This window comes from Convolutriloba macropyga, chromosome 6, assembly GCF_964194025.1.
Source record: "Convolutriloba macropyga chromosome 6, txConMacr16.3, whole genome shotgun sequence".
NCBI lineage: Eukaryota > Metazoa > Xenacoelomorpha > Acoela > Convolutidae > Convolutriloba > Convolutriloba macropyga.
This window is the reverse complement of record NC_134473.1, coordinates 3,046,734-3,070,437: the sequence shown is the minus strand read 5'-3', so window position 1 is coordinate 3,070,437 and position 23,704 is coordinate 3,046,734. Positions and strand designations below refer to the sequence as shown.

General features: G+C 34.9%; 1 protein-coding gene across 1 annotated transcript in view; it reads left to right on the top strand.

Moving 5' to 3' along the window:
- The window catches only part of LOC142341430 (plasma membrane calcium-transporting ATPase 2-like), a 184,091-nt gene that overhangs the window by 149,340 nt on the left and 11,047 nt on the right, over positions 1–23,704 (top strand).

Sequence of the window (23,704 nt, the reverse complement as noted above, 5' to 3'; positions counted from 1 at the left end):
TTATATAAATAAATAGGGCTCCATAAATATAGTGAAAAGAATGAAAATTTAGCCTTTAAACGTTTTATGGCACAATTTTTGCCTATTTTCTTGTGTTGGTTTGAAATTATATGTGATCCGTTTTGAGAAGTTGTATAACAATTAGTTTAAAACAGATCACATAAATGTCTAAAATTTTGGCAAACAAATTTTGGATCTTTCCGTTTGTGCCCCCTCCACCCAGCTTTGTGGGTGCATATTATTTGCACCCCCCCAACGCCCGTGCTATATTTTTACATAATGATTTACTATGTAATGGAACGTGCTCTTTAACTGGGGGCGCATAACGTACTGGGGGGGGGGGGGGGGGCACAAACGGAAAAGATCCGAAATTTTGATAATTTGCAGTCAACATTTTTTTTGTGTATCGTAGCTCTTTAGGAATGCTTTATGGCGTTTTAGAAAATGTGGTGTCTTAAATAATTTGTGATGAATATCTCGTTAAAACAGCATCGCAATTAGCAGGGGGAAACTTTTATAAGGTTTTTGATGACGAGTTTCTTCATTTAAAACACTTAATTATATTAGAAGATAGTAATAATAGATCTTAAAAATATCGGATTTTGATCCGAGTTTTTTGTGGATTTTTTTTTCTTATTTGGCTGACATTTGTAATTGCCAACTCGAAATCGCATGTCGTTATTATAAGGTCACAAGTCATCATTATCAGTGTTACACTAAAATTATCAGAGGTAGAAATCATTTTCAACAGTCAGGATTGTCAAAAGTTTTTGTAAATGGACTCAAACGAAACTTTGAGCAATTATTTTAGCCCTGTTGATAATTTTAATGCTAATTTTTGTTGCTAATAATTTTGTGACCTTTTGTCCCTTACAGACAGAATAAACTGATTAAGCCCGAGGGCGTTGAATCACTAAGCACTTCTTTTAGAGCTAGTAGTCTTCACGTATGCGATTCACTGAAACTGTCTAGTGGACATAAATTCAATGGGGTGAGGAATTGTTCGGAGCTAAGTTTTATCCTCCGGCACTCCTATCCCCCACGAAATCCCAAGCACACCTAGCCCCCAACTAACTGTATATGCTTGAACTCACGGTGGAAAGGGAACACCCTTGACCTTTTTGCCCCTACTGTTTTTACTCCCTCCCTTGTCCATTTTTGCCCCCCCCCCCCGAAATTTTCCCTCAGCTAACCAACGGAATTTCCGCGCGTGACGTCATTACTCACTTTAATTAGCAAAAATTTTAGGTCAGTAGATTAAGTCACCTATTAAGTCACTAAAAAAATGAAAACTTAAGTTTAAGGAAAATAATAAATTTCTGGCCATTTGACTGATTTTTGGCCGCAAATCGTGGGAGGGGGTATTCTAAAGTTAAGTGGATTGATTCGTAAAGAAGGTTACTAACAGAAGAGGTTTTTCCCTAACGATATAGAACAACCCACATCAATTGAGCACTGAAAGTTGCTCAACCGGGCAAAATTTTAAGCAACTTTAGTAATCGTGTTTTCGAAAGTTTTGACTCGCGACTGAGCTTTTGTTCGCGAACGTTTTTAACTTCTGAGTTGACTCTTTCACGCTTGAGTTCTTATGTTGAGTGATCTCAGTTAATTTTTTCTGAAATAATGTTTATTAGATAAAAAGCTATTGTGAACAAAACAGAAGCAACGCCATTGTAGATTAGTGGTGAAGATGTTAGACTGACATCCTGGAGGCACGGAATTCGAATCCCTGTGGAGTTGTCTTTTTTGCTTCCATTTAAAATTTCTGATCTATACCCCCTATACACTAATTTACCCCGCCTTTTGTTCGAGAGCTTTTCATTCCACGTTAATCGGTTTATGTTCTCCCATAGTTTTTAATCGGCGTCGATAAATTCAATTGCTGATTTTTGTATCCTGTTTTCTATGACACGCAAAACTATATAAAAAACAAATTGACGCTGTGATCTCGTCAAAGCCGGAGGGGAAGAGTACCTACGGTGGAAAGAGAACATCCTTCACTTTTTGCCTCTGCTGTTGTTGCAACCTCCTACTTTATTTCTTGCCCCCTAACTTTCTTACTTTAACAGCCAACAAAATTTTGGCACGTGAACTCATTACTCACTTTAGTTAACAAGAGTTGATATGCATGACACCGTACAAAGTACCTTAAGCAAATATAATTTAAGTTTATGGAAAACATTAAAATTAAAATCATTTGCCTGATTTTTGATGGCACAACGTTGGGGGGGGGGGGGTATATTAAATTCAAGTAAATTGATTTGTATGAAAGGTTCCTAATAGAAGAGGTTTTTCCCTAATGATTTAGAAGAACTCACATCAATTGAGCACTAAAAGTTGCTCAATCGGACAAAATTTTAAGCAACTATAGTAATCGTGTTTTCAAAAGTTTTGACTCGCGACTGAGCTTTTGTTCGCGAACGTTTTTAAATTCTGAGTTGACTCTTTCACGCTTGAGTTCTTATGTTGAGTGATCTCAGTTGAAATAAAGTTTATTAGTTAAAAAGCTATTTTGAACAAAACAGAAGCAGCGCCATTGTAGATTAGTGGTGAAGATGTAAGACTGACATCCTGGAGGCACGGAGTTTGAACCTCTGTGGGGTCGTCTTTTTTGCATCCGTTAATTGTTTCTGAGCTATACACCCTATCAAATTACATTCCACTTCGGTTTATGTTCGCTCATAATTTTTAAGTGGCGTCAATAACTTCAACTGCTCATATCTGTATTTTGTTTTCTACGACAAACAAGTATGTATTTCAAATTAGATTGACGCTATTATTACGCTAAAGCCAGATGGGAGGCCGAAAATGCTGCTTTATGGCGTGATTATTCTCTTCTATTTTAATAATTCGCGTTCTCGCTAGTGAATAGATCTTTACTCCATTAGCTTCGTAAGTCCCAGATGTCTGCTACTGAAGTCATCATCTCGCCGGTCTTTTGAAATCAATTAGATCACCGTTAGTCGGTTGTTTACTGTTTTTTAATAGCCGCCAGCAGCCTCTCAAACGGCTATTTTTAGGCGCTCTCCTTTCCTTTTATTTCGCTTTACCTTTTGATCACGTTTTTTTGTTTACATAAGTCACAATTTTCTCGTTTGACTTCTGACTTACCTCACTCAATGTTTCAACTGAATGGATTCTAAATTCTTTCACGCAGTGAATTACGCAATATAGTGAATACAGTCAATGTCAAAACAGCAAAATCAATAAAAACGGGATAAACCGATAAAGCCCGGTCTTTAAGTCATAGTGTATTAGGTTATCAAAGTTCATTAGAGCGATTCCTAACTGATGTTAAAATTAAGCTCAATACCCTTTAGTTTAGAAGCCGAGGTGAGTATAGGTTTAGAAGCTAGCTGAAACTGCACACTGAATTTGAACAACTTTTGAAACTTAGGAAAAAATTTTGTCAATTTCAGCTCTTCTTTTTTCTTCTGTTTCAATCACGATGTGCGTCTAGCGCCTCAGTGGCGGCTATTTTACATATTAGAACACTTAGAAAACGTCTAAAAAATAGTCTTTCAAACTTTTACATTTTTCTTTCTCTTTTCAATCCTTATAGACGTCAAGGGAGTCAGTGGCAAAGGTTTTTCTGACAATCTGCAGGCTGTGTTCTAATTATTAAATTTGTTATATGTTTAATTCGGCTCATAAGAAATTTTAATTGTTCAAGGAAATCGCTTTTGAGTAGTTTACATTGTCATATAATTTAATCAAAATGAACTTTGACGCATTTAGCTGGGCCGTTTCTTTGACGCATTTTGATGTTTTAACGCAATTTTTGCTGGACGGTTTTCTGTCCGACCATTTTCACTTTTTGCCCTCGGAAAGGGTGAAGCTGCTCAAGCTCTTTGTGTAGCTCTTAGAAGCTCAATAGTACTTAAGTTGGAGCCGATGAAAAGGAATAGGGACGTTTGGGCTCATCCATTGTGGCTAGCCTTTCTAAGCTTAAGATTGTTGCAACCAAAGCTGGACTTCGTTTTAGAGATGTTGGTTCGACTTTAGTCGGTTAGGATCGATTTCTTTTTGACTGTATCTCCTTTTTATTGTGACCAATCTTTTTCACTTAGTTGTCTGCATTTTCAATGAATCTACCTTGTTGGAAATTGACATTCTATGAAGAACGGGGAGGCGAGCTATTTGCGTACATGCTGTTTTAACGAAGTGCTCTTTACTTACTATCCGTGTATTTTGAAACAAATCTTAGAGGTATATAAACTTTGCAATAAAAGTCACCCACTCATCACAGACAATATTGCTAGATCTATATTTGTATTGTATTTGCGGCAGCCGCTAGATTACGTGTCGCTGGTTGTAATAACTAATCTTATTTTAATTACTGGATATATTATAGCAACTAGATAACAGATTTCGGTACACCGCTCCTGTGAATTAGCCGAGGTGTCTGAGAGCGATTATTTCCTTTTTAATATGAGTAGTTATGCATTTGCGTTTTCTTGAATCTTCTTGTTATAGTTATAAGATTTTCAGTGATTGGTGCTAAACTATATTATTTTTCATCACTGTTCAGATTTTTTTGTGAAGAGTTCCTGAACGCTGCTGTTTTGAATTTTTCATTATAGCTTTGTTATTTTTTAAAATTAATTTCCGGTGTCATTGAACTTGTTTGAGATATCTGATATGAAGATAATCTTTTTTGTATCACTAAAAATTATTGATATCGATCTTTTTCGTGGTTAGGAGAGACGCTTATTTAGGCTATAAATAGCCGCCATCTTTTTTGATGTTATGAGTGACGTCATTTTCGTTCTCTGGTGCACAAGTTTCCGTTTTTTTGTCTTAAATCTAAGTTAGTGCGACTGATCGAAATGGAGATCTTACTGAGCACATCATATTATAACTAAAATTTAATGAAGGCTAATTAACATTTTCATTTAACTTTTATTTCATTCAACGAAAACAAGCAAAATTGTGCTAACGTTTTGTCAAATAGACTTTCAGCTCGAATATTTTTTATGATTTTTGTTGTACAGTTCAACAAGTCCAACTACCTTCTGATAATCAACTGGCTGTGTTTCACTAGAAATCAGTTAGAGCTGGAATTGCAAGAGTTACCTGAAATATACTTCTTTAGACCCAAATTTTGCTGTTGAGTCAGACGGAGAGATCTTGCGTACTCTTTGAAGCTCAGAAACAAATCATACATCAGTTTTTTAAACAAAACCATTTCCTGTACTTCAAACACGCTTTATTTATCTGATGAGCGGTGGCTTTGGAAAATGAGCAAAACAAAAACGTGCTGATTTTCTTCACAGATTGTTGAAATGCTAACATTTCCGCTATTTTAGTTGGCGCAAGCAGAAGATTACGCCTTAATAGATTTATTTGCTTCGCTTAATAGCTTGTTGTTTTTTTAATTATTCTTAAAAGTCTAACTGTTCCAAATGAAGAACAAGCTGATCACATCATATTATAACTGAAAGTCTATTTAATAATAAATTTTTCAAACATCACACTCATCACGCGGCAAACCCTTTTTCTCTTTAATTTTTAGTTCACGAAAATCAGCTAAAAATGCGAAAGTTTTGTCGAATACTTTCAGCTCGTATACTTTGTATCGTTTTTGTTGTACAGATTGACAAGTCCAAATACTTTCTGAAATTAAATGTGCTGTTGTTATTCCTGGTTTAATTTAATAATATGTTTAATAGCCGCCTCATCTTCTCAGCCGGCTATTATAGCGCTCCTATTTTTTTTTTTACTTCGTCGAATAAAAAAAATTTTCGCTTTACCTCATTTTGCCGCTTTTTCAACATTTTGCGTGATATCTTTTTGACTTCTCTAGACTAGTTTCTCTCTTCTCTCATTCTGCTAAAAGTGATTTTGAACATCAGTTGCTCAGCAAAGCAATTCAAAATGAACAGAGTCAGTATAAAAAATTGAAGTCAGAAGTAGAAACGGGATAAACCCATAAAGCCCAATTTTAGATGCCCGCTATTTGAACGTCGTTCCTATAAGTCTTAGTTACCATCTCTAAAGCTTATTGGTATTGATAGTAGCCCCTGTTGCCTCTCTCTAAGAAACAGAAGTATGTTCAACTACGAAATGCCATCAAAATAAAGACTTAAAAAATGTTTTTGTACAAAAATCTTTTTTTTTCAATATCTTCTATTCTTTCAATCCCAATCATGCTTATTGGAATCAACGGCGGCTATTTTCCGGCAATCTGCCGGGTATGTTTTAAATATCCGAATCATCTCAAATGGCTTTTGTTGTCGTTTTTTTTACATCGAAATAAAATAGTTTCTCATTTTTCAATTTTACTACTTTTTCAATATATATGGTGATATTTGTTTGTAATCTCTAGGATAGTTTCATAATTATCCCATAATGCACAATCCGCATTTAGCATGCAGTTGCTCGGTGAAGCATTTTAAAATAAATTGAGTCAATAACGAAAAACAGGATGAAAATATAAAGTCATTTTTGTTGCCTAATGCATCAACTTTTTTAACTCAAAAGTTACCAGGTATGATTTTTATTGGTTTTGATACTAATCCATCTAGCTTCTCATTTGGCTAGAGTGAGTCTAACTACCAAGTTGAATAAAAGTGACCCGTTTTTTATAGGTTTTTTGTAAGGATATAATCAGTTTTGTTTTCTTTTCCTTTCTCTGTTTTGTTTTTGCTGAATTCAATACAAATCAGGGTCAGAAGAATAAATCGTGACTGCTTTCCGGCAATCTGCCTGGTATTTATTTATTATTTCTATCTAGTTTGATCTTACCCTCTTGTCAGCATCTTTGTGATTTGAAGTCGATCAACTATGCACTAAGTAATTAAGGTCAAACCTCAGTCGAAAAATGGGGTTTTGTCTGTCAATTTTAATCTGTCAAGTTGTGAATTGTTGCGCCGCATAGAGTTCTTTCAAATTTGAAACAGACCCACAAACGAATGGAATTGTGAGTCGAATCATGTTGAGTGGAAATTAAAGATTTCTAAGTGTATACGCTAAAGTCTATTCCTGGAAATCTGTCAGAGCTGGAATTGTCCAAGAATTACCAGAACTATACTCTAACTTCTTAAGACCCGCATTTTGCTGTTGACGCAGACACTAGTCGTACTCTTTGTAGCTCAAAAACAAATCATATCTTTCAAAACAAATTTTCCTTACTTCAAACACGCTCTATTTGTCTCATCCGCTGATTTTTGCAGATTGATGAAATACAAACATTGCAGCTATTTAGACTGGCACAAGCAAGATGTTAGTGGATTCCATTTTTCGCTTAATAGCTTGCCGATAGTCCTGAGCTTACCCTAAATAGATGGTTAGGGTCAAGGCTGTGCTTTTCAACTCTAAATATCAATTTTAAAGAATTTTCTTGCTTCGATTGATTGTGAAAAGATGTCAATTTTGTGTAGACTTGTTTGATGACATAAGTTAATTAATTATTAAGTTGCAGAAATACTTGCACAAAATAGTTTTATATGCGTCCCACCGTAGGTTTAAAATAAATACCTGGCCAAATTTTTCAATATCTGCGAGATAGAGACTTAACGTTTGAATGGTGAATCAAATAAATGATCGTAATTAATTCGTGGATTTTTTTCAATTTGCTAATCTGATAATTTTATAATGGGGTTTATAAATGCATCTGGTGTATTGATGTTTGTGGGCTGCTGCTGCTGCTGAGGTTGATGCTGTTACTGCCGCTGAAAGATGTATTGATTTATTTATCCCTCAATTGATTTGGGTTTCCTCGTTGACTGCTGCTTGGTCCATTTTGACACACTCCTGACTGTTTTCTTAATCGGAACTATTACATTAAAATGTACCCCAATTGTACCACAAACGAATTGCTATTAAAATAGCCGAATAAAAACAAATTTTTACTTTGTGCAATTTATAACGAGGTTCTTTTCCTATTGTAAAAGATGTGGTTCTTTCCCAATATATATTACACCTCTCTGTGGACAGAAACCTCATGCTTGATTCGCAATTATTATAGATCATGGTTATTCATCGGTCAGAATTGACTAAGGGTTGATCTTATTTGGGAAAGAGCCACGTAAAGAGACAATTGCAATTGATCTCTACTATGCAACTCTGATAATTGAAACAAGTTCAGTCAGAACACTAGAAATAGTCAAGTCGCGTTATTGTTATCACTTTGTGAAGTTGTCTTTTGGAACAAAAAATCGTGATAGTGATCGTCACGAGAATCGATCTCACGTTGTGATGTAATGAAAGAAAGATAGAGTTGCACATCGTGTCTGTCTCGAGCCAATCAGAGAGAAGAAACGATTGACCAATCACAACTCAGATGTGATAGTGTTATGGTGATGTGGGTATCGGTCACATAGCTTGTATGGCAACCTGATTATGTCCAATTTGGGATGATGCATCATCATTATCATCGCGGGTGGATTGCTGGGTGTTATCCATGGGTACTGCTGCAATTGGGAATGGGAATGGGAAATGCGTCCGCCTTGCTTTGTCTCCCTTCTCTCTCTCTCTCTCTTCTATATCTCGCAGTGTCTCTATCGCTTCATGTACCTCAATCACAATGTGCGTGTCTGTCTGTCTCTCGATGATTTTGAGTGGTGAGTTTTGTTTGGATCATGTATATATCAATCAATCTGTCTCTGCATACATTCACTCTAGCATCTAGTTAGCTTCATTCCTGATAAGATATTAGGTACCAATTTGTTCTGAATCCTCTCAATTTTTCTATTAACTGTAGATAGAATTTACACATCTTATATCTTAACGCAACTATAGCGTGTCCCATAACGTTGAAATAATCGAACGTTTCAAAAACTCAACATTACTCGGCATGCTCAATTGCATGTTTTTGGCATTTTTCAAACGTTCGATTGCTCCAACCTTATGGTACAGACTGTAATACTAGATCGGAGGTGTTTTTAATTGCTCTTGAACGAAGTTCATAGCAATTATTGTAAATGTGTTGGTCTTTTTAATGAAAATTTTTCGCTTGACCATTTTGTGCTTTTGTTCTAGAACATTCTTTGAGTTCCCAAGTGACTTTTTCACGCTTTCGTTCTTCATTTTTGAGTGATTTCTATTGCTCTCACTCCGAAGTACAGCTTGTTGCTAAAATAAAATCGATTGCAGCATAGCAAGAAGAAGAGGCTGATCGCCGAGTGAGCAGTGGAGCGGGAGGTCAATGGTTGGAATCCCGGCGTGGTAAACTATTTCTGCACCCTTATCTCGGCTACAGCCTCTGAATTAAATTGCCTCGCCTGTCGTTCAAGAGCAATTCTTCCGATAGTAGTCGTTTTATGTTTATTACAGCTGCGAATTGGTAAAGTGGGCGTTGCTATATTGCGCATTTTTTTGTTGTTTGGGTCGTCTGATGCTCATTTTTCATTTTACATTTTTTCATGCTGCAGAGCGCAAAACAGTAATTCTCATCTTTTGTTTTGATATACTCATTAATAACTAGTCAATCTATGTTTAGGCGAATTGAGTGATAATTTCATGATCATGAATGATTTGCTTTGTTCTTTTAGGGACCTCTGACACGTGAATAAGGCGAATAAGATCACTTGAAGCGTAATCAATGAACAAGAAACCTGAAATCTTTTCAATGACTTTTGATGTTTAATAAGTTTTAGAGATTGCGTTGGCAACTCCCATCAGATCTGCTTCTATATATTTTATACAACCAACAAGTCTATTTGGAGCTATTACATCAATATGCTGTCTATGTTAGCACATAATGTTAAAATACTATTTAGTATATTGATGAAATGATCGCTAAAACGAATAGCTCTTTCCATTTTTTGAGTGGTTGTTTTCAATATTGACAATAATTTCTTTTAAGAATTCTTTATTATCAAATTCTTATTCACCTGAAGCAGGACTATGTTTGCCAAACTTTAATCAAAGTTCTAGATTTTGCAGCGAAATCATCTATTGACTACTAATTTTTTGGAATTGTTAAGAACATGGAAAATATTACCTACTCGTAGTATGCGCAGATTAAGATTATTCTATTGAATTCCATACATAAATATGAAAGTGCAAATTTGTTAGCAAACTGTAAAACGGCAATAAAAATTTCTTGCGATAGTCTCTCATCTTTCAGAATGCCAATTTTTCTTAATTCATTAAGATTTTCATTTTTAACTATTTTTCTCAAGTGCATAGAAATTGTAAGATAATGGATAGGTTAGTTCACCTGAAGCGCCTTCACTTAAATGCATAGTGTGTCTTGTGGTGCACTAAAGAAAAAATTAACGACCAGATTTTCATCATGCTCACCCGTTCTTTTATTAGAACAATTAAACAAAGTTTAGATAGCTCAAGTCACCTTAGAATTCTTAGATTGTGTAGATAGTCAATATCTGCATATAAATTGAATTCTTGTGGAGTATTTAGTATTTGCTATTTTTTATGCTAATGGAACTAAAAAAATCACCAGTGTCATCAGAGTCGTATCTAAAAAACGTTTTTTTTGTGAACTATTAAATTAAAAATCATTAATATACGGCGACCGCTAGTATAAGTTTTGGCGTAGCAGCAGTGTTTTGTGTTTGCGTATTTGAAGCCTTCTCTGCGAATAGAGGAATTGACGAATATTGAATACAAATTAGAACTATTAGCACAGTCGTGGTTTTGTTTTTTTGTCAGCGTAATTGAAGTCAGCGAGCTTACCATGACTAATTGCTCTCAAACAAAATTTTGAGCAATTATTAAAACTGTGTTGGTCTTTTTTATGCAAAATTTTTGCTTGAACGTTTTCACTTTTTGAGTGACTTTTACGCCGTTAAATTTTTGTTTTGCTTGATCTAAGTTTCTCATTCTCAAGTGTCAGCAGCTGAACTCGAGTGGCGGTGACAGTGCACTGTCAAAAGTGAAATGAAAAGTGCGACAAAATTGGTGTAATTTTTTAAAAAGGAATTGTTATGTGGTTTATTATAACCTCTAATGACGCATCTGAAGCCTCCTAGGTAGTTTTAGTCACCCCTCTCCCCACCTCAACTGAAGCAGGCTGTCATAGATTCGAGCTCCCACTAGTCGTTCGAGAGCAATTCTTCCGACGTCAGTCGGTTGTTTTTAAGGCGGTTGCAAAGTGAGTTGCGACGTAAAATTTTACAGTTTCTGAAACACTACTGCCACAGGGTATTAACAACCGGCTACTAGAGCTCAGGCTTCGTTCTAAAAGTAAATCCAGAGCTGATATAATAATAGACCACATCTCGACGCTTTTTATATTATTAGCCTGAAATTTTTACGTTTGATGATAATACGTCATGGTGACTGAAAGTACTTAAAATAAAATTTTGTGGTAAATCCAGTCCATGTAGCAAAAAAATGTAGGTCGAAATGAGCATATAGGTAGAAAAAAGCGAGGGAGATCTTAATCTGGAATGAAGCTAACTGAGCGGAGCTTGATGTCGAGGAAAAAGTTCATCTAGTTGTCATTTTTATCATCATGTAAAAGAAACGCACATTCAATCCTCACTCGCAATTTCTGTTGTTTTGTGCTGCCTATGTTTGATAGCTAGTTAATCATCGCATTAATCATAACCACATTCTGACAAAATAGCCCTGGCATCTTAATTAAAAATCTGACGTAATAGCCCATAGAAATTAAATAGCCCATCCTTTTAATTTATGAAAACTGAAATTTAGATTGTTTCCCAGGTCTTTTCCTTTTGTGACCCTACCTCTGATTGGCTGCATATTATCTGCAACCCCCAGGTGCACGCGCTATGTTAAAACAAAATAATATGCTGTAATAACCCACATTTCGTTACTATAGGTTAATAATGTACGGGAGAGGGGAGGTAAGGGGGCAATAGCTCATCTAATGGAACTTTTTTGACCCCACGTCATTTTTCTCTTGTTTTCAATTTTTCTCTATTCCGGGCCATTTTGTCAGGTTAACTTCCTATGTGAGTAATTTATAAAATTGATAATTATCATGGTAACGGTGACCATCATTTAAAATGCATGAGGTTACTAGAGCATGAAGAGGCACCTTTTCAATGTGTGGAAATCAGCTGCGTAATAATGCTTGCTTGTAATCTATAACCAATGCTAATGCTGTACGTGTTGTGTTGCTATGATATATCCAAGTACTGCTATCTTGAAGTGACTTAGTGTAAAGCATGCTGTTAGATGTTAATAAACGCACTTCTTAATCTAAATTGTTGCCTCTCATTTTCGTGTTCAATGCACCTCGACGTTGACCCACATCTATTTAAATTTGAAACAAAATTGAAAGTAGAGAATTATAACTTATGAGAGTTTTTCCTCTGTCGAGACCTGTTGTTTCTTGACTGTTAAATTCCCTATTCTAATGAAATCTATATAAGTCGACCGTTTTCGTGGGCTAATTTTTATCTGAAGCGTGCGTCATGAAAAAGCTGCGATAGTATACTCACCGTTGCAGGTGATTGGCCAGATTATTAGGAGTTAAACTTATATTATAATGTTCCGATCTTCTTTAATTTGGCTCAGCTGAAGAGACAAATGGTACTTCTTAAAGCTAGTTCTCAACAACATGTTAGCCTATTTCCGATCTTCTGGTGTTTAATTGCTCTTGAACAAAGTTCATAGCATTTATTGTAAACGTGTTGGTCTTTTTTATGCAAATTTTTTGCTTGAGCGTTTTTGCGCTTTTCTTCTAGAACATTCTTTGACTTCTCAAGTGACTTTTTCACGCTTTCGTTCAACATTTTTGAGTGATTTCTAATGCTCTCACGCCGAAGTAAAGCTTATTGCTAATATATAGTCGGTTGCAGCATAGCACAGATAAGGGCAAAATAGCACAGTTGGAAGTGCATATGGTTATGAAGAGGGAGGTCAATGGTTCCGAATCTCGGTGGGGTCAAAAGCTTTTCCAACCGCCTGTCGTTCGAGATCAATTCTTCCGACATTAGTCGGTTTATGTTTCTTTCAGCTTGTCGTAGTATTCATGTTTCTGCGACCGTTTTTTTTTCAAAGAACAAACCAAATAATTTGCATGACTACTTTAGCGCAAGAAACGAATATTTATCTCACTGACAGAAGTTTAAGTGAGGATGCTAACTAAATTAAAGTCAGTCGTTTTTCTTCTAGAATGTTTTTTCGCTTGTGTCACTTGAGTTATTTGGTTTTTTGTCGAAAAAATTGGGACCATTGCAATTTTGATCTTTTTCATGTAGAGTTGCGAACTACCAGAGACCAATAGATAGTTTTTTAAAACAAGTACTTTTTGTTCGACGTGTTTTTGACTTGAAGGCAAACTTGAGAAACTACTATACTGATTGTTTTCGCTGAGCCATCCAAAGAATTTACATTTTATTAGTGCTCTGTTTTTAATAGCCGCCGTCAGCCTCTCAAACGGCTATTATTTAGACATCTCCTTTTTTTAAAATTCGCTTTACCTTTTGATCACTTTTTTCGTTTTACATATGTCACGGCTTTCACATTTGACTTCTGACTTATTTCACTCACTTAATTTCTTCTAAATTTAGTTTCTTTCACGTATTTCAATTTCTTTCACGTTTTGAAATACGTTATAAGGTGAATACGGTCAAAGTCAAAAGAGGCGGGATAAACCGGTCATTAAATCATATTGCATTAGGTTATCAAAGTTCATTTGAGTGTTTGCTAGGTGACATTGTTATTAAGCTTATAAGTTTTCAGTTTAGAAGCCCGAATTAAGTATAGTTTTAGAATCTAACTGAAACTGCACGCCAAATTAGAACATTTTTTAGACTGCAGAAAAAAAATTTGGTCAATTTGTCTCTTTTTCTTATTAATAGCCGCCTCATCTTCTCAGCCGGCTATTATAGCGCTCCTATTTTTTTTTTTTTACTTCGTCGAATAAAAAAATTTTTCGCTTTACCTCATTTTGCCGCTTTTTCAACATTTTGCGTGAAATCTTTTTGACTTTTCTAGGCTAGTTTCTCTCTTCTCTCATTCTGCTAAAAGTGATTTTGAGCATCAGTTACTCAGCAAAGCAATTCAAAATGAACAGTCAGTATAAAAATTGAAGTCAGAAATAGAAACGGGATAAACCCATAAAGCCCAATTTTAGATGCCCGCTATTTGACCGTCGTTCATATAAGTCTTAGTAACCATCTCCTATGCTTATTGGTATTGATAGTAGCCCCTGTAGCCTCTCTCTAATAAACAGAAGTACGTTATGTTCAACTACGAACTGCCATCAAATTAAATCGGACTTAAAAATGTTTTTGTACAAAAATCTTTTTTTTTCAATATCTTCTATTCTGTCAATCCGATTCATGCTTATTGGAATCAACGGCGGCTATTTTCCGGCAATCTGCCGGGTATGTTTCTGTTTCAGTCTCGATGTACATTAAGCGTATCAATGGCGTCTATTTTCCGGCCCTCTACCGGCTATGTTTTGTAAGATTGTTTCACATTTTTTTCATGACTTGGAACTTTCAAAACGGGATAAACAATGAAAACCCTGGGGGCATTAAGTTGCATTAGAAGCCCTATGATTGCTTTATTAGCTTTTCAAGTTGCAGTGCTCAAAAGTTGCTAAAAAGCCTAAATTTAAGATAAAATGGGCACTTTCTTGCGTTTACGACTCAAGTATAAGTACGGTTTTTCATATCTGTCTAAAGTTTGTGACAACTATAGGATGGTGTCTTGAAGTGTATGAGATTTTTTGCGTCTTAATTCTGTTTATAATTTTTAGTGGGTTTTATGGTCTCATTTTTTACGATCCAAAGAATTTGGATCGTCCTTGTGCGCCGTAAGATGTGTTCTCTCATTTTTCGAAGACTTAGCTTTCTAACGATGGTAAACAGATAGAGCTCAGGGGTTGCTGTTGAGTTGCATTAGTGACCCTAAGCTAGTTTTACAGTCTTTAGAGGGCTATTTGTGATTGGCAGTGTCTGTTTTGAAAGTTTTTGAGCTCAAACAGACGCGATTTTTCTTAGTTTTGTCCATTTTAGCGACAAATTTGAGTTTGCAATTTATTTTCTGGCATTTCATAAGGATTTCATACATGCTAGATATGTATATTGGTAATGGGTAGCGGTAATGTTGAACCAATATTGGTAAGTATATTGGCAACGTAAACTTCAGACAAACTTAAAAGTATTTTAAATTTAAAAATAAATCATTTTCGTCTTTTAGGTGCAGATTGAACCTTTTTGTAGCTTGAGCGTGGGATATTTATTTGATATTTTCTGCACTAAATTGGTTTGAAGGACAGCTCCAAGAATTTTAGCAACGTTTTATTGATTCTTTCTCGTTTTTGTTCAAAATTTCAAATATTTTGTCGTTTTTGCCTGTTCATTAAACATCGAACCAGGTTCCTGTTAGCCTGCAAGTCAATGCCTCTGTGGTTTTCGGCAAGAACGAATTGATCTTGAGGACTTACGTGTTAAATAGTGACAATTTAATAATCTTTTCTCCGATTGTCTTTTTGTCCTCTGTAGAGATTACAACTGGGTTCTTGCATAAACTAAAGCCTGACAATATTGGTTGTAAAGACTGATTAAAAGCCGACATCAGCCTCTAATATGTCAATTTTAATTAGTTGCTTTGCTATTAAGTATTTCAGCGAATCTTTGGGAATTACGATCCTTTTCGCCTGATTTATGATTAGTTCGTTATTAGGTTCATGGCTTTGTCTTGCACGAATATGTAGACGCACCACAATGTTTTCATCGCACTTTTGACCTCTAAACTTAAACGCTTTAGATTAATATCTTTCATATTAGCATGTTTGTTTTTATATAAAAATTAATTAATATTTTGAATATCAATGGTTTTGTCAAATAATAGCTAATCGGCTTCTTATTCGTCTGAAGTGCTTGTTTCTATGATGCTTATTACGTGAGACAATTCTTTAACAATTCTGATTGTTTGCCATTTTTAATTAACCTTTATGGAATCAGTTTAAAAATGTGCAATACCATGAATACATTGAAAAACCTATATCTACATCGGCTGTACATTTCAGGTAGGTGAAAAGGTACAGGGTTGAAATTGATTTACAAGTGAACTTGCTCGATCATATTTTAAATGAAGGTGACTTAAAAGTTACAAGGGTCACAAGTTTATGCTGTTTTGGCCCAAACTTTCCATAATTGTATTAATGCTTCGGATCTTTTCCGTGTGTGCCCCCCCCCCCCCACTACTTTGTTCACCCCCAATTGCAGAGCAGGTGTCATTACATAGTAAATCATATTAAAAAATATAGCACGTGCGTCTGGGGGTTGCAAATATATGTGCCCACTAAGCTGGGTGGGGGGGGGGGGGGCATAAACGCCAAGATCCAATGCTTCATAGAAACATGTAGGCGAACCAGAAGGTACGTTTATAATGAAACTTACAGACCCGCATCCAACTTAAGCATACAATTTAGGGTTTTCAAATACCCCATCTTTTCAGTTTGTGCCTCAAAAGATTTGAGGTGCATATTATTTACACACCACAATAGCACGTGCTACATTTATTTTCACGTAATTATTTAGTCAGAATTTGCAGGAGCACTGTAGTGAGGGTATGGGATACATAAGGTACTGCTTGGGGGTGGGTGGGTGTTTGGGGGCTCAAATGGACAAGATTCTAAAGATCGTTGTCTGTTGCAGAAACGAGTATTGGATTACGTCATCTGTTAACTTTTACGGTTTCAACATTTCATATCGAGTAAAATAATTCTGTTCAGGGTAAGTGTTATAAATCTATTGATTATCTTGCACGTCGTATGGAGTTTTGTGCACAAAAAAGATCGGATAGATGGTTAACACGCAAATTAGTGCCATCCTGATTAGGAGCCATAAAATTGCAAAATAAAAGTTGACAATGGTTAGACTTTTGTGGGGATCAAGCAAGCCAAAATGCAGATTGGTTGAGACTCCTAGAGAAAAATTGCCAGAACAATTTCTCGATTTAAGTTGAATTGAATTGAACTTCTAAACCGATTGACTTTGCTTCTTGCTGCTTTGTGATGTCTCAAAACGTTTGGCTTGCTTGTAGTGACGCTAACTGAAATATAAAGTAAATACCCAATGTTACATTCGATAGAGTTATTGGAACTCATAATTGAGTCTTCACTAGTTTATGAATTTGAAGGGAGATACATCTCATCAGCGTTCAGTTAGAATTTGCCGAGAGTTAGTATTTGCCGAGTGCAGTAAGATTTATATGCTCAACGAAAAGTTTTTTGTTCAATGGCCGCTCCCATCTTCTCAGCCGGTATTATACCTGGCCTATTTTTTACAATTGAAAGAATTGGAATTGTATTGAGGCGCTGTCTGTTTTTACGACTCGAAGAGGAGTATTGATTTTGTTGAGGCTTCTTTACGACTCGAAGAGTTTTCAATGTTCATGTTCCAAGCAGTTTTTTTAATTTTAATTTTTCTTGGTCTACATGGTTTTTCAGACGAATACTAACAAGTATTTATGGTTTGTTTTGGGATCAGTTTGACTTCGAAGTGATTAATATAGATGCCATATTTAGTTTGTTTTAAAGATATTTTGACAATTTAGACGCGTTTTCAGCGATTTTTGTATTCAATTTTGTACAGTCTACCGGGAGTTTTTTGGGTCCAATTAGAGTTTGAAATAGTTTTGGTGATCTTTTCACGTGCGTGTTATTGTTTTTTTGCTGTTTTTGTTGAAAAAAATTATTTGAATTAAATCAGTTCTCGAACTGTTTTTTTAGTTTTTCCTATTAGTTTTTGTCTGAATTGGTTGTATTTTTATATAGAATTCGTTCTAAGAGGAGACACTTGAATATATGTCATTAGAATTCCTTCTAAGAGGAGACACTTGAATGTTTGATAGGCCAGTTCTTAACGAAATAAATTGATTGATTTTTTGAAAAAAGTCCGGTTTGGCTTTTTTGTGTCTTTGGTATAATTGTTAAAGATTTTATTAACCAAGTGAGCATTCCCTCATCGAAAAAAATGCAGCATAAAAAATGTCGGGACAAAAGTTATCAGACGTCGCAATTTTTGTATAATATTGTAAAAATTGATGAAAGATTTTGAGTATCTATTTCTTCGTTTCTTCTGGTCTTCTGGGTTGGTATCGTTTTGTTCTTTTTTTGTTTATCAAAATTAACTGCATCACGTGGTCTGTTGTAAAGAGTTTTGAGTTAAAAAGGTTGAAGTCGAAATGTGAAGAATTTCCAAGTCAATATTGAAAGATGATTTAGTTGCGATCTTCTTTTCAAAAATTTCTCCCGTTTTTTCTCTGAATTTTCAGTGAAGGCAAGTTAATGGTTCATTCACTTTATTCGATAGGTGCTGGGATTTTGAGCGAAGTTTTACTTTGTGTATTCTGGAATCTTCAGGCTTGTTTTCGAACAGGAAAACTGGAATTTCAGGCAGTAAATATAATTTGACAACTTTGTTTCGCTGAACAAATTACAAGAGCGGAGAAATTTCTGTACTCTTAGGCAAGTTTCTTAGCTTATTATAACTTGCCTTTTGTTTCGCAAGCATTTGAATACTCTTATCTGCTTGAACGAACTCTCTTTGAGCCTTTTACCATACAGAATTTATTTTTTTGTGTTTAAGATTATTTCATAAAGTTGACCTTGTGTTTTAGATTATTTCATGAAGTCGACATTGTGTTTAAGATTATTTCCTAAATTGGGTTCAAGTTTTGAAAATGTCATGAGTGATTTTAATAGGTACTAGTTCTTGAAGGGGTTGCTTTTTGTTTTTTACTCATTTCCGGATTTCGTCCGGCTATATTTTTTAACGGACGTACTTTTTTTCAGGTGGCGTTTTGACGAAAAAGCAAAAGACAACTGCTTTGTGAAATAATTATTACCCAACGAGAGAAGTGATGATCATGTGCTGCAATTGGTGTGCAAAATGGACTTATATTTCTCTACTTGGTTTTTCCAGCTTTTCATTGGTTTCTTTGTTTTTGGATCTCGGATGTGACTGTTTTGTAACCAGTTTACATGACAGCATCTCCTCTTGAATTTCTGCACTTTATTTCTCTGCTGTTGATGTTGTTATAAAACTTTGCCTAATTAATCCAATTTTGGAGGTTTTTATCCTTTTTGTCGTTTGGTTTCATTTGCTAGACTAAGCCGTTTCTGCATTGTCAGGGATCTCAAGTGTGCTTTTTTACATTCCCGTTATTTGTTTGATGTTACGTTTTTGAAACGCGCAGAGAATTTGGTTCCTAATTATTTTTTTTAGCATTTTAAAAACATTTTTGGCTAATGGTAAAGGTTTCATATTTTTTAATAGTCGCCGTCAACTTTTCCAACGGCTATTATTTAAGCGCTCCCCCCTTTTTTTAACCCACTTTACTTTTTGATCACGTTTTTCCTTTTACATAAGTCACGATTTTCACGTTTGACATCTGACTTACTTCACTCACTGTTTCAACTGAATCGATTTTAAATTCTTTCATGGATTGAATTACGCACTATAGTGAATACGGTCTAAGTCAAGAGAGCAAAATCAAAAGAGACAGGATAAACCGATAGCGACCGGTCATTAAGTCATCGAGAATTTGGGTATCAAAGTTCATTATATTGTTTGATAGCTGATATTGGCGTTAAGCTTTTCAGCTTTCAGTTTACAGGCTGAATTAAGTATAGATTTAGACTCTAACTGAAACTGCACGCCACATTAGAGCACTTCTGACACTGAAAAAAAAAACAGAAGTTCAGTGAATTTGTCGTCTTTTTTCTCTTTTTTCTGCTTCAATCCTTATGTGCTTCAAGCGCGTCAACGGCGGCTATTTTCCTCTAATCTGCGGGCTATGTTTGCATTTTTGGCTCAATGTTATTATCTTGTGTTAAATGTTTTATCCTTGCAGAAGGTTTGCAATGAAGTTATTTTGAACCTCTTTTGGTATTGATCAATTGAACGTGGTTTTCAACTTTCTTTTTTTTGAGTTTCAACTTTCAAAAAAAGAAGGATTCCTTTTTGTCCAATGTGTCTTTATCCTGCACTTCCTAGCATTATTACGTAGGTAATTTTTTGAAGGGGTTGGTTTTTGTTTTCTTCGAACGGTTTTCGGGTATCCACAGACTATTGGGTTTTGAGTATTAAAAATACGCAAAAAGGTATTGCATATTGCATTTCTGGGCCATTGGTTTTGGTTAATAAAAAAGAGTTTTGCTCAAATTGGATTTGAGCTATTCTGATTTTGCTGTTTTCAGTTACCACTTGCCCACTTCTTTGTAATGCTCAAGCGTTTACCTGAATCTAAACCGAAAGGCAGGTTTTCGGCGAAAACGTCTACCAGTCATTTTTGCAATTCTCCCGGCGATGTTCATTCAAGTTTTTTTGTAGTTCAATTTTGTAAGAAATGAAATGCGTAAGAATCTTAGACTGATTTGTGTGCTGTATAAAATTGAGCACGGGATTTTAGATTTCCTTATGTTATACCATTGCATTCGAGAGCAAGAGATTGTGGTATAAAAAGCTCAAGAGAGGAAAATTATCTGTTCATGTGCGGCTTTTAAAGTAGGGGCTGCTATTCAGAATTTTTTTTTCAGATCACGCTCTGTTTAATATTTAATTTTTTTGGTTTTTAATATTTTTTTGTGTTTTTGGATCTGTGATAGAAGTGTTTTGTTACCGGTAAATAAGACAATATCGCTTCTTTGTCTCCTGCTTTGAAATACTCTGCTGTTGATGTATTTTTTGAATTCCTTTTTAAATCAACTTCTGGAGGATTATTTTTTATCATTATTTTTATTTTTTTATATTTTCATATGATTATATTTTTATATTTTTATACGATTATCATTATTTTTTTCATAAATTGAGTCCATGTTTTGAAAATGGCATTAGTGGTTTAAGTAAGTAATAATGTTTTGAAGGGATTGCTTTTTAATTTTATGAGTTTTTTTCCGGATTTCGTCCGGCTATTTTTCAATGGAGGTACTATTTTTCAGGTGGAATTTTGACCAAAAGGCGAGTACAATTGCTTTGTAAACTGAATTTTACCCAACGAGAAGACAGCATCTCTTCTTGAATTCGTGCTTTGAATTACTCTGCTGTTGATGTATTTGATGTTTTTTTAAATCAAATTTTGGAAGATTTGTCCGATTTTTCTTTGTTTTTTGATTTGATTTTCTCGACTAAGCTTTTTGTGTTCAATGTTTTACTCTCGCAGTAGTTTGGTCATGTAGTTTTACTGAACCTCCTTTGGTATTAATCAATTGCGCTTGTTTTTAATTTTTTCATTGCTGAATTTCAAGTTATGGCTGTATCAATGGAAATACTATTTCTTCAGTTGAGTATGTTCTATGACAAAATAAACAAAGGTTCCTGTAGTCAAGTAGTTTTTTGTTAATTGTGTCTAAACACTGAGAAGAGCCATAATTTCTCAAATTTGGTTAGTTTTTCGTTATTTCAATTAGAGATGTTTTTCTGCTTACCTTGCTTTGTCCAAAATTTTGAAAATAACTTAATTGTGTGAATGGCATGAATTAAATTTTGCCGTTTGTATTTGATTTGTACAAATTGAAAAGGATGAATTTTTGTCGTTTTTTCGGTTTAGCCTGCCTTTTAGCTATTTTGTTTCTATCATTGTGGAATCGTGAGGCTGCAATCTTTTTTAAAAAGTGATTGAGCAAGAAAACTGAAAGTTGAGGGAGTTAATGGAGTTTGAAAAATAGTGAACTAAATAGAAGCGTGGAGAAAAAAGTGGTTATATTGTTCATGACTTCTTAAAAGCGGGAAATATAAGTGTGAAAAGAATTTCGGTTATTTTGCCGAATTTGTTTCATCAGTGGTCGGCTTCTTCCACCCTTTTTTCATTTTTCGAAATCTGTTGGCTGAAGGGATTCATTGTTTTTTTGGTACAGTTTTTAGGTCTCGATAGTTTTCAACGTTTTGAAGGTTTTGGGTAATGAAAACGACTTTTGCTCTATTTGGATTTGAGCAGGTCTTCAATTTTCCCTAGCCGATTTTTTTTCAATGCTCGAACGTTCAACTCAATCTAAACCGAAGGAATAGTTTTTGGCGAAAATGCCAGCCATTTCTGGAATTCTTCCGGCTATGTTCAAACTTTTGTGAATTTTGAAGGAAATAAAATGCGTTAGAAATTCAGCGTGATTTGTGTGCTGAAAAGAACTTAGCACTGGATTTAGGAGTTCTTTATGTTCATACTATATAAAGTTCATTATATTGTTTACTAGCTGATATTGGCGTTAAGCCTTTCAGCTTTCAGTTTAGAGGCCGAATTAAATATAGATTTAGACTCTAACTGAAACTGCACGCCAAATTAGAGCACTTCTGACACTGAAAAAGGTTCAGCGAATTTGTCTTCGTTCTTTTTTTGCTTTATTCCTGATGTGTTTCAAGCGCGTCAACGGCGGCTATGTTCCGGCAATCTGCTGGCTGTGTTTGCATTTTTGGCTTAATGTTATTATCTTGTGTTAAATGTTTTATCCTTGCAGAAGTTTTGCAAGTTATTTTGAACCTCGTTTGGTATTGATCAATTGAACTTGGTTTTCAACTTTCATTTTTGTTGAGTTTCAACTTTCAAAAAAGAAGGATTCCTTTTTGTCCAATGTGTCTTTATCCTACACTTCCTTGCATTATTAAGTAGGTTCTTTTTTGCGTTATTGGGCCATTGGTTTTGGGTAATAAACAGGAGTTTTGCTCGAATTGGATTTTCAGTTATCCCTTGCCCACTTATTTTTTTCAATGCTCAAACGTTTACCTGAATATAAACCAAAAGGCTGGTTTTTGGCGAAAACCTCTACCAGTCGTTTTTGCAGTTCTCCCGGCGATGTTCATTCAAGTTTTATTGTAGTTAATTTTGTAAGAAATGAAATGCGTAAGAATCGTAGCCTGATTTGTGTGCTGTGTAAAACTGAGCACGGGATTTAAGAGTTCCTCATGTTATACCATTGCATTCAAGAGCAAGAGATTGTGGTATAAAAAGCTCAAGAGAGCAAAATTGTCTGTTCACGTGCGGCTTTTAAGGTAGTGCTACTTTACAGAATTTATTTTTTTTCAGATCACGTTCTGTTAAATATTTAATTTTTTTTGGTTTTTGATATTTTTTTTGTTTTTGGATCTGTGATAGAACTGTTTTGTTACCGGTAAATAAGACAATATCTCTTCTTTGTCTCCTGCTTTGAATTACTCTGCTCTTCATGTATTTTTTGAATTCCCTTTTAAATCAACTTATGGAGGATTTGTCCGATTTGTGTTTTTTGGTTTGGTTTAATCGACTAAGCTTTTTGTTTTGAAAGTTTTACTTCAGAAGTTCATGTAGTTTTACTGTTAGGTCATGTAGTTTTACTGAACGTCTTTTGGTATTAATCAATTGAGCTGGTTTTGGTTTTCCAATTTTCATTATTGCTGAATTTCAAGTTATGGCTATTTATATCAATGGAAATACTATTTGTTCAGGTGGGTATGTTCTATGACAAAAAAGACAAAGGTTCCTGTAGTCATGTAGTTTTCTGTGAATTGTGTCCAAACACTGAGAAGAGTAATAATTTCTCAAATTTGGTTAGTTTTTCGTTTTATTTCAATTAGAGATGTTTTTCTGCTTACCTTGGTTTGTCCAAACTTTTGAAAATAACTTAATTGTGTGAATGACATGGATTAATTTTTGCCGTTTGTATTTGATTTGTACAAAATGAAACGGATGAATGTTTGCCGTTTTTTGTTTAGCCTGCCTTTTAGCTATTTTGTTTCGTCCATTGTGGAATCTTGAGGCTGGAATCTTTTTTAAAAAGTGAGCGAGCAAGAAAACTGAAAGTTGAGGGAGTTAATGGAGTTTGAAAAATAGTGAA